Source organism: Columba livia, chromosome 2, assembly GCF_036013475.1.
Source record: "Columba livia isolate bColLiv1 breed racing homer chromosome 2, bColLiv1.pat.W.v2, whole genome shotgun sequence".
Lineage (NCBI taxonomy): Eukaryota > Metazoa > Chordata > Aves > Columbiformes > Columbidae > Columba > Columba livia.
This window is the reverse complement of record NC_088603.1, coordinates 122,728,860-122,741,911: the sequence shown is the minus strand read 5'-3', so window position 1 is coordinate 122,741,911 and position 13,052 is coordinate 122,728,860. Positions and strand designations below refer to the sequence as shown.

At 40.4% G+C, this 13,052-nt stretch overlaps 1 long non-coding RNA gene across 1 annotated transcript; it reads left to right on the top strand.

The window, feature by feature from the left end:
• Nucleotides 1-1,923: 1,923 nt before the first annotated feature.
• LOC135578637 (uncharacterized) lies at nt 1,924-6,018 on the top strand. The gene is made up of 2 exons (XR_010470573.1): nt 1,924-2,060; nt 3,602-6,018. It is a non-coding gene; the product is annotated as an uncharacterized LOC135578637 (long non-coding RNA).
• Nucleotides 6,019-13,052: the final 7,034 nt, after the last annotated feature.

Here is a 13,052-nt window from a genome sequence, read left to right as displayed (position 1 = left end):
TACCTGTAAGTTTTTGATGTTTAATCAAGATCTTATGTGAATTAATACATTCCGAGCTACTTCTACCAAAAGCCTTTACAAGACATGTTGATTATTTGCTTACAGTCCAATAATTCCACAGGAAACCAGAGGACAATGAGAAAACCTACAGCAGGAGGAAAAAAAAAGCTTAACAGCACTAATGAGTAGCTTTGGGCAATATATTACTGATGACTGCTTCCCTGCTCCTGCTCTAAAGAAGAACACTTGCCATAGCCCTTGGGGGCAGCTGCTCTAGGCCTGAGTATGGTGTAGCACTTGGAAGGACACATTCTTCTTCCATATCTAAGGTATTTTTATGTTCTCCCTCCCCATGGCACTGGTCTCAGATACCATTCAAGATGCTTCAGGTGTTACAAACACAGCTCAGGCCTTTCTCTGGCCTTCCGGAGAGGGCTTCTCCAGCATATGGCAATAATTTGAGCTCTCCAGATGTCAGCATGTCCAGAGGAACCTGCGGGCACCTCTCGCCTGGTACCAGCTGATAGCTGCTGCTGGCAGAGCAGCTGCCTGGATCATTGATAGCAGATAACAGCCTTGACAGATGCTTTGCAGATCCAGGACAAGGAAAGTGAGGTATGAACAAAGAAGATGAGATGGGGGCTGGGGGGAGAGCTGAAACCAGCCTCTCTGCTCTGATCTTGATGGTGATATATTGCAATCTGAATTCAAACACTGACTCTCTATTGACATGTCTGCACCTCTTGGTCACTAGGGGAAAGTTTGTGCAGTTTATGCCTGAAACTACAAAGTGTACTAGAATTTGCAATGGACATGAGATTACTAAAGGAATTCTGGATGTGTTTATTTAATTAATCTCATGATCATGAACTAAAAGATTATGTTTAGAAAACAGTAATTAGGAAGAGGGTTGTGGGTGTGTGGGTAAATGATGTAATTACTTCCAGATGAAGTTTTCCCAGCTAAAAATTCGGTATTTGTGAATTCACCCTCTGTTTCCCCATGTAGCTTTAGCTAGGGAAAGACTGGGTGAGGGAGAAGCTATAGTTAGCAAGGCCGTGCTGATTTTACCATCTGCTGACCCAGGGTGTGCAAGACCCAATTCAAATGCTTTCTCAGCTTTAATGGAAGTGAGCTCATATCTCTTATGAAAGTGATCTATTCCCAGCATTACTGGTGTTTTGCTGAGCAATTCCTTGGACTGCCACCCTTTCTGGTGCTGAGGCTGCCCAACAAACCTGAGGATTCTCCTGCTGATGTAACGCTGCAATACTAGAAGCAGAATGAGAGGTAAGGTTGTAGAGTAGAATTAGATTATGGCCCATTCCTGGACCAATGGGTTTTTTGACAGATCTTTTCCAAAAACAGGTAGCAGTCTTCAATGAACTAGACAATTTCTTCAGATTAAAAAAAAGACAAACTTCAATTTCTTTCTCTGAACAACCAAGATGGAGGTTGTAATGTTCCCTGTTTATATATTCAGGCTTTGGTAAGAGTCAAAGGCTGGCTGTTTTAACCTGAAGAAATGCTGACTGTTTCACAAGTTTGGGCTCCACAATTTATTTTTTCACTATGAGAAATGTCCCTTCTAAGAAAAAGAATTTCACTTCTGTTGTGCCTGGATTTACTTTGCCAATTAACTGAACAAAAGATTCTAAAATCACCAGGATACATAGCCAAAATCTCCCCTTTAGTAACTCTTTGTGTCCCTTCTGCTGGCAATGGAGACGAGCCTATTTTTCCTTTTTTCTTTCAGTCTTGTCCTTACTTGCCCTTTTTTTCCTCTGACATGTGGTTCTAGTTCCTCACTTCAGTTCTGTTATTTGAGGGTTATTCACCCCCTAATTTCCCTGCTCAGTAAGAGTCTTCATGCTTCTTGGGCTGCCAATAGTAAAGAGGTTGTAGGAGCTCAGCAGAGCCTTGGGAGAGCAGAACAAAGACATTAGGACTGCAAGGATGCTGCATGCAACAATCTTTGGCTAGCATTAAGCATGGTTACAGGAATGAAAAGAAGGCCAGCTATTTCCCAGGGGGCCACCCAGGGTTGAGCTTGCACCTGAGTAAGTACACAAATATTCCAATGATAAAAGGTTTTGGATTTATACAATTTCCACCTTTTTTTGCTTTCTTTCTGGTTCATCCCCTTACAGATTATTTTCTAATTACTGCTTTTGAAGCTTTTATCATGTTCTACTTCTACAGTCAGTGAAAAACATGATAGTAAACACATCTGTTGGTTTTACTTAATCGTGTTTACTAAATGATATGACTCAAAATGATGCAATCCTGTGAGGTGGACTTTAATTTGTACATGTCTCTCCAGAAAAGTTACTGATTTCATTTTCTGTCCTTCCTGTGGAAAAGTGGGGACTACTTCCATGGGAAATGAAGTATGAATTATTTCCCAAATTATGGTGTGTGACAGAAGAATTTCTCGGGGACAATAGCTTCTACTCTGCACTGGGAATAATGAGACCCTTTTCTGGGTGGGTCTTTAAGTTTTGCCATGAAGATGATGGAAGATCTGTAGAAATATAGACCATCCATATGAAAAGCTTCAAAAGGAGACAGCAGGGACCCCACAAATCCCCGTGTCCCTCTCTTCCCATGTTACAGTGGTTGTGGGTGGTCTGTGGGAGGAAAAACAAGCTGGGTCTGCATCATGTCTTGCATATGCATAATGTCAAAAGGCCCACAAGAGCAAAAGGAGTTCCTGCTTTCTCCCCAACCCCTCCAGTTGCCTCACCAGGTTCCACTTCTCCTAGGTGCATCTCTGGGCATATGCAAAGACCTCAGTGGGAGCAGGAGAAGGAAATAAAGTGCCATGTATCACCTTCTGCTTATTGGGGGTCATAGGAAGGATTTCTGTATAGAAGCTCTCTCCAAGAGAGGGAATGGAAGGTGGGATCACAGTCAGCAAAACCAAAGGAGAGCTGTGTTTTAAATAACTGCTTATTTGGTCATCTTCCAGCATGAATCCTGAGGATAAGCTGGGGTAGATTATAAAATGTTTGGAATAAACAGCATTGAAAATTATTGTTTCTGCAGGGAAAATGAGATCAAATATTTATTCCTTTTAAAATTTATAGAAAAGAAAGCACTTTCAAAGATATAGTGAACTCTACAAAATTAAGGAGCCTTTATGCAATTACAATATTCTTTCAGTGCATGCTCTTCTTTTGCAGTTTCCTTGCTCCTATTTGACCCAGAAAGCCTAAGAGCTACATAATTTAGTGGGTGTTCCCTGTGGTGTTCTAGATGCAAACACGATGAAGAACTGTGGCAATGAAAGAGGCTGTAGGCTTTAAGAGAAGCTAAGAGATTCATATAAGTTGACAGGGACACAAGTAACCCAGATTCGATCTGGCCTGCATACAAATTCAGCCCCTCAGAAGATAAGATATCTACATTTGTTCAGATACTAATCACTAAAAAATAAGTTAGTGTCTGTATTCCTAAATCTTCCTTGAAAAAATATTGTGAAATCTGATAATAGATCAGAGACTACAAAACATGAAGTATGTACAGAAATCATGGCGAAACAGCCAAGAAAACATGGCAAATTCAAATTTCTAATTACCCGGTATTAATATTTTATTAGATATACAGAAGTGTGTCCAGTTCTGAGCACCCTAGTACAAGAGAGACAGCAAGCTACTGGAAAGAGTCCAACAAAGGACCACTAAGGGACTGGAGCATCTCTCCTGTGAGGAAAGGCTGAGAAAGCTGGGACTGTTCAGCCTGGAGAAGAGAAGGCTCAGGAGGATCTCATCAGCGTATGTAAATACCTGAAGCAAAGATGAAAAAAGGACAGAGCCAGGCTTCTTTCTCTAGTGCCCATTGACAGTGCCAGAGACAATGGACACAAACTGAAACACAGGAGACTCCCTGTGAACATCAGGGAATGTTTTTTTACTGTGAGGGTGACTGAGAACTGACACAAGTTGCTGAGGAAGGTTGTGGAGTTTACGTTCTTGGAGACAGTCAAAAGCTGTCTGGACATGGCCCTAGCCAACTTTCTCTGGGTGACCTTACTTGATCAAGGAGATTGGAACAGGTGCCCTCCAGAGATCCCATCCAGCCTAAATCATTCTGTGATTCTGTGAAGTGAATTATAGCCCTACAACTCATTGGAGTGGACAAAGTGGTGGTTCAGTGAATGAGTAGAATGCTATAAAAAACATAAGGCTTATTTTCCAGTGAAACCAACCACATCTTTTCCACTGTCTTCTTCAGTGGAACCAGACTTGTTTAGTAAAGAAGACTGATCTGTAGAGTATTTTTTCCCCACGAAGTTGGAGAATAATGTGGCAGGTGAGGATGATGTTACTTGTAGAAGGAACATAGTACTTCATACAGATGGCCAACTTTCCACCCTGGAACATCAGATTTTATCTTGTTAGTAATTTCTACTGTTGCTGCTTTCATAGTGAAAGATTTGGAATAGAAATGCTGAAGCTGGACACTTCACATTTTGCAATGCATCCTGAAAAGAGAGTCCCAGCTGTTAGGCAACAGTTCCCGGCTCTGCCTTCCACAGGCACATCTCTTCCACCATTCCTCCTGCTCTCAAAGGTGTCATTTGCAAAGGCATTGGCTTCACCACATTGAATTAGTATTGCAATCTGCAGATGATAAAAGTCTGTAAGGGGAGATGGAAACCCCAGAGATAAGTGAAAATGATGGGATTTCCTTTACAAGCATTGATTCTTTTGGAAGAGGCAGGCTGGAAAGGAGACACTGAGGCCATGTACACACTCTGTGAGCTGCTTGAGCAAAGTCATAGTCCAGTCTTATCTGCACCTCCCCTGGGAAGGCATGATCCAAACAATCCATAATCAGTCCTGAGATTTCCTCCTCTTATTTTTGGAGACTTGCTTCATTGGGCAGAAAATCACTTTGAAGTTTTCCTCACTCTCCATGTGCTGTATTCCTGCAGCAGTAAAAAGATAATTATTCCAAACCCAGGGTGGGGCAGGGGCCTGGGTAAAGGGGCCTGGGTAAAGGTTGGAGATGCACTCTCTACAGGAGAAGGAAGGATATAAACTTCTGGTCACTCTGATCCTTTGTTTCCACTATGTGGGTTTCACAGGCATTCAAGAGTATTCAGGAAAATTATATTTGTTGAGTACTGTATAATCACAGCAAGAAGGAAGATTGAGTGAAGCCTTTAAACAGGAGATTTCCAAGTTCTTTAAAAGTCAAATTTTTATTTTCATCCAGCTGTCTGCTGGATTTTGTCTTTATTTGAATTGGAAGCATCAGAAGTGTGATTCCCTATACTATTGGGCTGCAATTGCAGGATTCTGTGGAATGAAACCCTGTGGCCAAGAACAGACTGTGCTGCATGAAGAACTGAGCATGTTGACAGTTCTCACAAATGAAAAAATTGTGATTGAATTCCAGTCAGGTGGTGCATGGCTTAGGTAACATTTTCAAAGCATGCTTTGATCAGAAACTTACAGGCTTTCAGCAGGAGTGAACTTAAGATTTATACAGTTAAAAACCAAATCATTAGTCCTCTCCCAAGATAAATGGCAAAAAGGAAAAATATCAACCTCCTGACATTTTGGGCAATATTTTGCCCTTGAGTTACTGTCCAAGCGTGTTCCTCCTGCATCTCTGAGAGCACCAACTGGCACATCAGAAAGTGCACATTATGGATTTTCCCTTCACATAAGCCTCTTTTCCACTTGATCACAAAGGGAGGTTTAAGAATTATAATGCCACACAAGAGAAAAGGGCATCCTGTCATCAGCACCTGGAAACTGAATGTAGGCAAGGGAGAGCATGCACACAAGGAAATTGAGGGGGGTATATAATACATGGTCATTTACAGCCTAAAGGTTCAATATAGCCCCCTATGTTTTCAACAGAAGCTGTTTCGAATTATGTGAATTAAAATGACATAAATAATCCAAAACAGATGCTAAAAAAACTAAAAAAGCCTTAATTTAATAATGGACAGATAACAGATTGTATTGTCAATGTGATTAAATAAAATGCTGCTTGCTTGCATTTCCTCTGTCTGGTTTCCACCCAAACTACCACCACATTTGTCACAGAAGCACCGATAGCAGAAGTTGGTCTTGTTTGACTTCTTGGCTTGGAATACAGGAGACTTCGAATGAGTTCCTGGCTCAGTCTTAGATTTCCATAGTCAGTGCATGCCTGCGTTCTCCAAAGGATACATAGAAGTGATAGTAGCAATAACATTGCCTTTGCCTGACCTGTCTTCACAGCACAGTATTGGGCACTGTACAGTGTCTCACACACTCCAATCTTGTGAATAAAGATATCAGACGACAATTTGATCATGTCCCTAATTATAATGAGAAAAATTTCCAAGGTGCCATTGTAACTGAAGATAAATTACGATCATTATAAGAAAGTGGGGCACAATTTCCCATCCCCCAAATTGCATCTTTGTTTCACAAAACTAGCTTTCAGTGGATCACAATATAGAGTCCCTTCAGTCTTGAATGACTGTTTGCTGCAAATCCTCTAAAACCCCAGTGTGACATTTGCCCTGCAGGCATAGAGTGGGGACAACAGAGACAGTGCAGGCCCTGTAATGGCATTCGTGAGAATAATAGACGATCCATCAGACAGTAATTTTCCTCACTCCAGGGTCCAAAGCTGAGAAAAGGTTAGTCCTACAGGCCTAAGGGAAACTGCACAGTACAATAGAGTTCACACCACTGCATGATTGTTACAATTCCTTGAGTTGATAATCACTGGTGTTGTTGATAACCATCTCAGTTTCTGAGGAAATATAAAGAGAGCTCAAGGCTTGGCACTGAAGAAGTTATTTATTTTTGCAGAGATAGCGTGTAGCTTTATCTGTTTTTTCCGTCGCAAGTGCTAAATTAAACATGAAAAAGGCAGAATCTTGAACCCTCAGGCATCAATGACAAAATGCAAATTTCCCACTGCTTAGCTACAGCACCACAAAGCTCTTTGTTGGGAACTCCTCACTCTGTAGAGAATGCACAATATTTGATCCTCTTTCTATTGATGTCAATAGGTCTTTAACTTCATAGACAGCAGAGACAGGCCCATAATAACCTTGTTTGATCAAGTTTTTCCTACTAAATTTTGGCACAGTGTGGTGGGATTTCTCTGGCCCTGGAATACCCTGAACATTCAGAGGTGTACTAAGGAGCCCTCTCCAAGCCCAAGGCAGTTTTTATGGACAGAACTGCAATGCTGGTCAATGACATGCAAAACAAACAGCTCTAACTCCTGGGATAGCACACTAAACTGCTCTCACATTCCAAGTGCCTCATAATCACTGTTACTTGCCTCTTTACTCCATCTAACTGTTTTTTCCCTGTTCTCAGGAGAGAACAGAGGGTAAAAGGAGTGAGTTTGGAAATGAAGTCACAGCTTTTAGATCCAGAATGCTGAGAGTAATTTCCTTCTTTCCTATCAAAACTGGATATAGATGTTCAGGTCATGTCCCTCCTTGTGGTCAAGCTGCACTACAGGATCTGGAGCCCATGGGTTTTGTTTTTTCCAAACATGATTCAAAGTCTATGTAAATGTTTCAATCATTAGTCTTTCTTATAGGACTGTGTGAATACTGGGTATCTTGATTGATTACTCATGTACTGAAATGTTTGGGATGGAAGCATTTTGTTTCACTTTGGGTTTAAAAATTACATTTGGGCAATATTCCAAGCAAAGAATTCAGAAATAGAAACCATAATGTTTTGAGTTTTAACACAGTTTAGCTATCACTCTTTGCTAGGTTGACATAATCTCACAAAAAAACAGAACTCCAGCAAAACAGGCTCTTGTCTTGTTTGGAGTGACTGTGGTTTGTACATTAGCTCTGGGCACCTCTATTTCCTGAAGGTTTTTTCCTGGTAAATTTAAATTAATCTATTTAGCAGAGCTGGTGAAATTTAAAAACTGTATTTTTTCTTTGAGGTATTTCTTTCCAGTTTCTTGCTTCTTTTATAATACCTGTTATGTTAGTTAAAAGCTCATCAGTATCATACGGCAATAAATGTCTTCAGCTAATCCAGATCTTCTGTGTTTCATGATTGCTGAGCTGTGGCAGATGTTTATGCAAAGCACATACTGAGAACATAAAGAAGACATATCACAAACAAGAACTTATTTGTGCCACAGAATGTGTCATTTTTATTTTATTCTGGCACACTAGAGGAGATACAGATACAGTAAACCAGGATGTACGCGGTCAGCAAAGGTGATCAAAGCTTCTGTTGTCCATTCCTGTTTAGCTCCAAGTGCATTAAAGAACATTTCATTTTTCAGTGTACATTGAACGTCCGTGATCCTATTCGGTTTCCAATAATAACACAGACTAAAGGGTCTTTTTGTTTATTAATACCTTGACTAAAATACATTTTGGATGAACATTTGTTTGGATCAGTCTTGTTGCAGAAAGCAGTGAATCATATATCTGCTTTTGGCTTCACCTTTGCAAATCCTGGCTTAAAAATATACACAAATGTACTTGGAAAAAGATGTGTGGAAAGAGTTAATAAGACTTTATTCTCCAACTTTAGCAGGTACTTTTCAGGTGTGTGTATCCAGGATAAGTACTCTTTCTGTATCACAAGAAACAACACAAAATGTAGCCATGAAAAGCAAGAAAGTTTATGTAGACCTTGAAGGTGAGCTTTTGCCACATATGCTGTTACAGCATGGGGCTGTGGCTTTAGAGTTGTCTGGGTGGGAGCAAGCACAGTGGGGGTTCAGTTTAATTGTTTTTCTTAAGCACTGCTGTAATATTTGTACATAGTACCAATGAAAAGAAAGTTGTTGCTTTCTTTAACTTCTGACAGCTCTGGCAGAGTAGATTTAAGTAATGCAGATGTCCTTCTGGTCTCTGATAACAAACATATTCCAAATCAATTGTAGTTGTGTGATTATATTAAAAGCAATGAGGTTTCACAGGTATCACAGAGAAAATCAGTGTCTGAATTTTTTAGTATTTGTGATGGTAATGTTCTTTCCCCATGATGTTTTTACAATTTGAGAGAACTCTTTATTTCTATTAAGACATCTGTTTTGCCACAAAGGACTGGTTTCTTTTTTCCCTTTCCATGAAGAAGTCCTATGAATTAATCATTGACACCACAAGAAGTAATAGCAAATATGGAACAGAAGTACATGCCCTTTCTGAAGCTGGAAAGGTCCCACAGCCTTCCTGGTTCTTGGGAACTCAGTGGGATTCAGTAGCTCTGCAGGTGGTTTTGCAAACCTGCTTCCCTGAATGTTCCTGTAGGAAATGTTCAGCACTGCTGTGGCTGCTCTGCACATGACAAGCAGCATCCTACGATAATCACTCTTCATGCCTGGTCTTCTTCTGGTTCTCCACTGAGACTGCCAGTAAGACTGACAGTGCTTTTCATTATGTAGACCATCTGCCCCCTGAAGTTTCAATTGCTGTGAGGTTCCACTTAAACTTGAGAAGAAACTTCTCAGTAAGGGTGACAGAGCACTGGAACAGGCTGCCCAGGGAGGTTTTGGAGTCTCCCTCTCTAGAGACATTCAAAACCTGCCTGGATGCATTCCTGTGTAACCTCATCTAGGTGTTCCTGCTCCGACAGGGGGATTGGACTAGATGATCTTTCGCGGTCTCTTTCAATCCCTAACATTCTGTGATTCTGTTATCCAACCCATTTTGAGTGGGCTGCAGATCCCTCACTGCAAGAAGCCCCTTGAGAGCAACAGTCAGAGGCAGAGCAGGTAACATGCTCATGGAGCGGATTCGGGAAGATCAGAATTATGTTTCCCCACAGGTGCTCACTCCTCAGGCGTCTCTCAGCGAGACAAGCTGGCCACCCTGAAGCGCCTTAATCAAATCTGCTTCCTGGCCTGTTCCTCCTATATAGTCTACCAAACCCAGAAGGCTTGAAGCAATTCTTGCCTTTCTTCTTTAAGCTTTTAGTTTTTAAAGAGTCATCCAGTGTTACCTTTTTTAAAGGGAGCCAGAAGGATGAGAAGGCAGATGCAAGAGACACCAGCAATGCAGGCAGAGGAGCCAGCAATAATCAAGGGAAATGATCTTGTAAAGAGATTCTCTGCTGTTATCGCTGGCTCTGAGGAAGAAAAAGCAGAACTAAGAGGAAACGACCTGCTAGATTGTTTCTGCTTCTAGATCAATAAATAAAGGTTCTGCAGTTTCCCTGGAAGGTATTCTGCTGTCGCTGCAGACTGACACTAACACATTCAAGTCAAAGTGAGATTACTTTCTAACAGCAGCCACTTAATCATGAGCAACGACGGAGTCACCCTGGCGACTTTCGGATCAGATTTTAAAATCACAGAGCAGACAGAGCTGCTGAGATCCTCACTTAGAATGTAAATTTAAGGTAATTTATCAACATGGAGTCAGATCTAGAAAAGCAAGGAGTTACCTGAAATATTTCCTTTGTAATTTAAAAGATTTCTGCTTTACAGCCAGTTATCAACAGCTCAAGGTAAGGAAAGGCTATTGTACAATGCCCTGAACACAGAACTAAATGCTGTAAAATATGAAACTAAAAGAAACCCCTGGTGTCCTGAGTTTCAGCCTAAAACTGTTCACACAGCTGGTGATTCCTATCAACATTGGTTGCTTGCTGCCTTCAAGAACTTCCTGTGCAGCAAAACTCTGGGAAAAAAATGGAAACAAGAAAAAAGAAAGAGAGAGAGGAAACAAACATTTAATCATTCAAATCTGCAGGCAGTCAGGATTCGCTGTGGTTGCATATGTGGCAACAACAACGGTTTAAGAATCTCCTGGCTGTTGACTTTTGTTTCTTTGTTTAAGGTTTGAATAAATAACTCAGAGAAGTTTTCTTTGGTATCTCAGCTCTTATTAATTCAAAACTTACAGGAAAGTTAGTCTGACAGTTCTGGAAGATTATATAAATAAAAAAGCTGAGAGGCTGTCTTTTTAAGATTGTGAAGAGATCTATATCTTTCACTGGTTAAGTTGTTCAATGCCAAATGAACACAGTCTAGGCCCCACAAGCAGAATTTAAATCTCTCTGGGGAGTATGAATATTTGGCACCTAATTTGGTCAAGATATCTATTTCTGATTGCTCCTAAAAGGCATTTAAAGCTGCAGTCATAAGTTTACTCTGACGTACTCTATGAGCCCCCTCTCTTTCCACGGCTTTGGAAGGTCATCAACAGGGAATAGCGTCCAAGATTTCATGTTCCAGTCATGCACTCAACTGACAAGAGTCTGATGATGCGTATTTTTTTCTCTTACTCAATTTCCTTTTTATTTTTTTTTCCTTCAGTCCTGTGTAGTGGCTGGGTAATTTCATATTCACTTTTTCAATCAGATGATGGGTGGCCTATTCAAACTCATTCTGTTGCTTAGAGATCTAACTCTAGTTTCAGTGGAAAAATGATAGTTTGAACACATTGAAGGTCTGACCCATCATTGTATCAAGTAGAGACACCTGTGAAAGGCTGCAGAATAATTTACATAGTAAGTTATTACTAAGGATAATGCCTTTTTTTCTGAGTAATATAAAAGAACAAAAACTGATCCAGAAGCTTTTTTTTTTTTTTTAATCTTAACTTAGCTCTTAAGACATAGTTGTTTTGATGTATTTACACAGCAATGGTCTTTTTAGCATATTCTTTCATATCTTATTCTGGTTTTGCAGTTCTTTGGCAAGTGATTAAGCCTGTTTTTTTTGGCATGCAAAGCAAGCTTCAGTTGCCACCTGCCACAAAGGTTGGGTTTGTGGAAATGAAGGCTGGAGAATTTGGCAGGATACTCCCAGGCTGTAAAAAAGCCTTACATCAAACTGGAAGTTAAGCACTACGTTAAAGAGTGAAAGGTGCTTCCATAGACCGAAGAGAATTAAAAACCAAAGAGAAAGAAGTAGTTAGAGAGCAAATTGTAGTCAGAAAGTTCTAAGACTTATGTCAGCATTAAAATTCACTATGGGATGAACTCAAATTTGAAACTGATCCCAGGCAGAGTAAGATGATTTGTAACTGTCTCATAAGATGGAGTACTCTCTGAATTTGGACAGATTCCATACATTGTTGCAAGCCCAGAAATCCAAGAAATAAAAGATGCACCATGTTTAATTGCAGCTGGCAGTTAAACAAAACATCGCAATGCTGTCATATTTAAATTGATGCCATTTTAAATGATTACATGGTAAAAGATTTCCTGCTGTTTATCTGCAGATATTCTGCAAAAATAAAGAAAAATAATGGCTCCCATGACCATGAGACATAGATTGCTATTTTTTCCTTATGTTTACAGCGCAGACCATAGGAGGGAAATTATGCAAGGAAAGCAGCCCATCAGTTTTCAAGCCAGAGGTTTCAATCACAAATGCAGTGTGACAGCAGACATTTTCCTCTGTCAAAAAGCAACAAAAGAAAGAAAATGGGGCCTGCAGACAAATTGGTGATTCAGGGAAAAAAAAAGGCAGAAGAAAGAGTCAGTGATCAGGAAGCCTGAGACATTGCTATATGTGATGCATGCATACAAAACAGGAGTGCTTGGTCACTGCCATGTTTTTGGTTTTAATTTGTTGACCAAATGGGTGTTCAGGGAGCACAGCTGCACTCATCTCTAATGGTCTGCATCCATCCAGTTCTTGTCCCTTTTAAATGGCTAGGGTATAGATGTGCCTGCATATTTGGCAGTGCCAGCTTTAATTGCTTGTAAAGGTCACATAGGCTTTTAGAGACACAAGAGCTTCAAACTCTCCAGGTGTCAGATGGGAAGAGCATCTTCTGATCTACAGTGACATGCTGGGATTAAGTATATAGTACCTGCCTGGCAGTAGGACTGTCTGGGAATAATATTCTGGAATTCAATAATGTATCTCAAATGACTCCTCAAGGGCTTCTTCAAATGTTTTCATGAAGTTCTAGTATCTCCTCAGTAATGTCTGCGATCTCTCCAGTTACTTCCATATTTGTAAATAATACATGGCTCACAATGGGTATAAGTAATGATCCAGGAATATGAGATACCTGTTTCTATTCAGAAGGCCTGTTAGTTTCACTGTTTCTTTCTGTTAGCATCCTGAAATGGTTGTACACA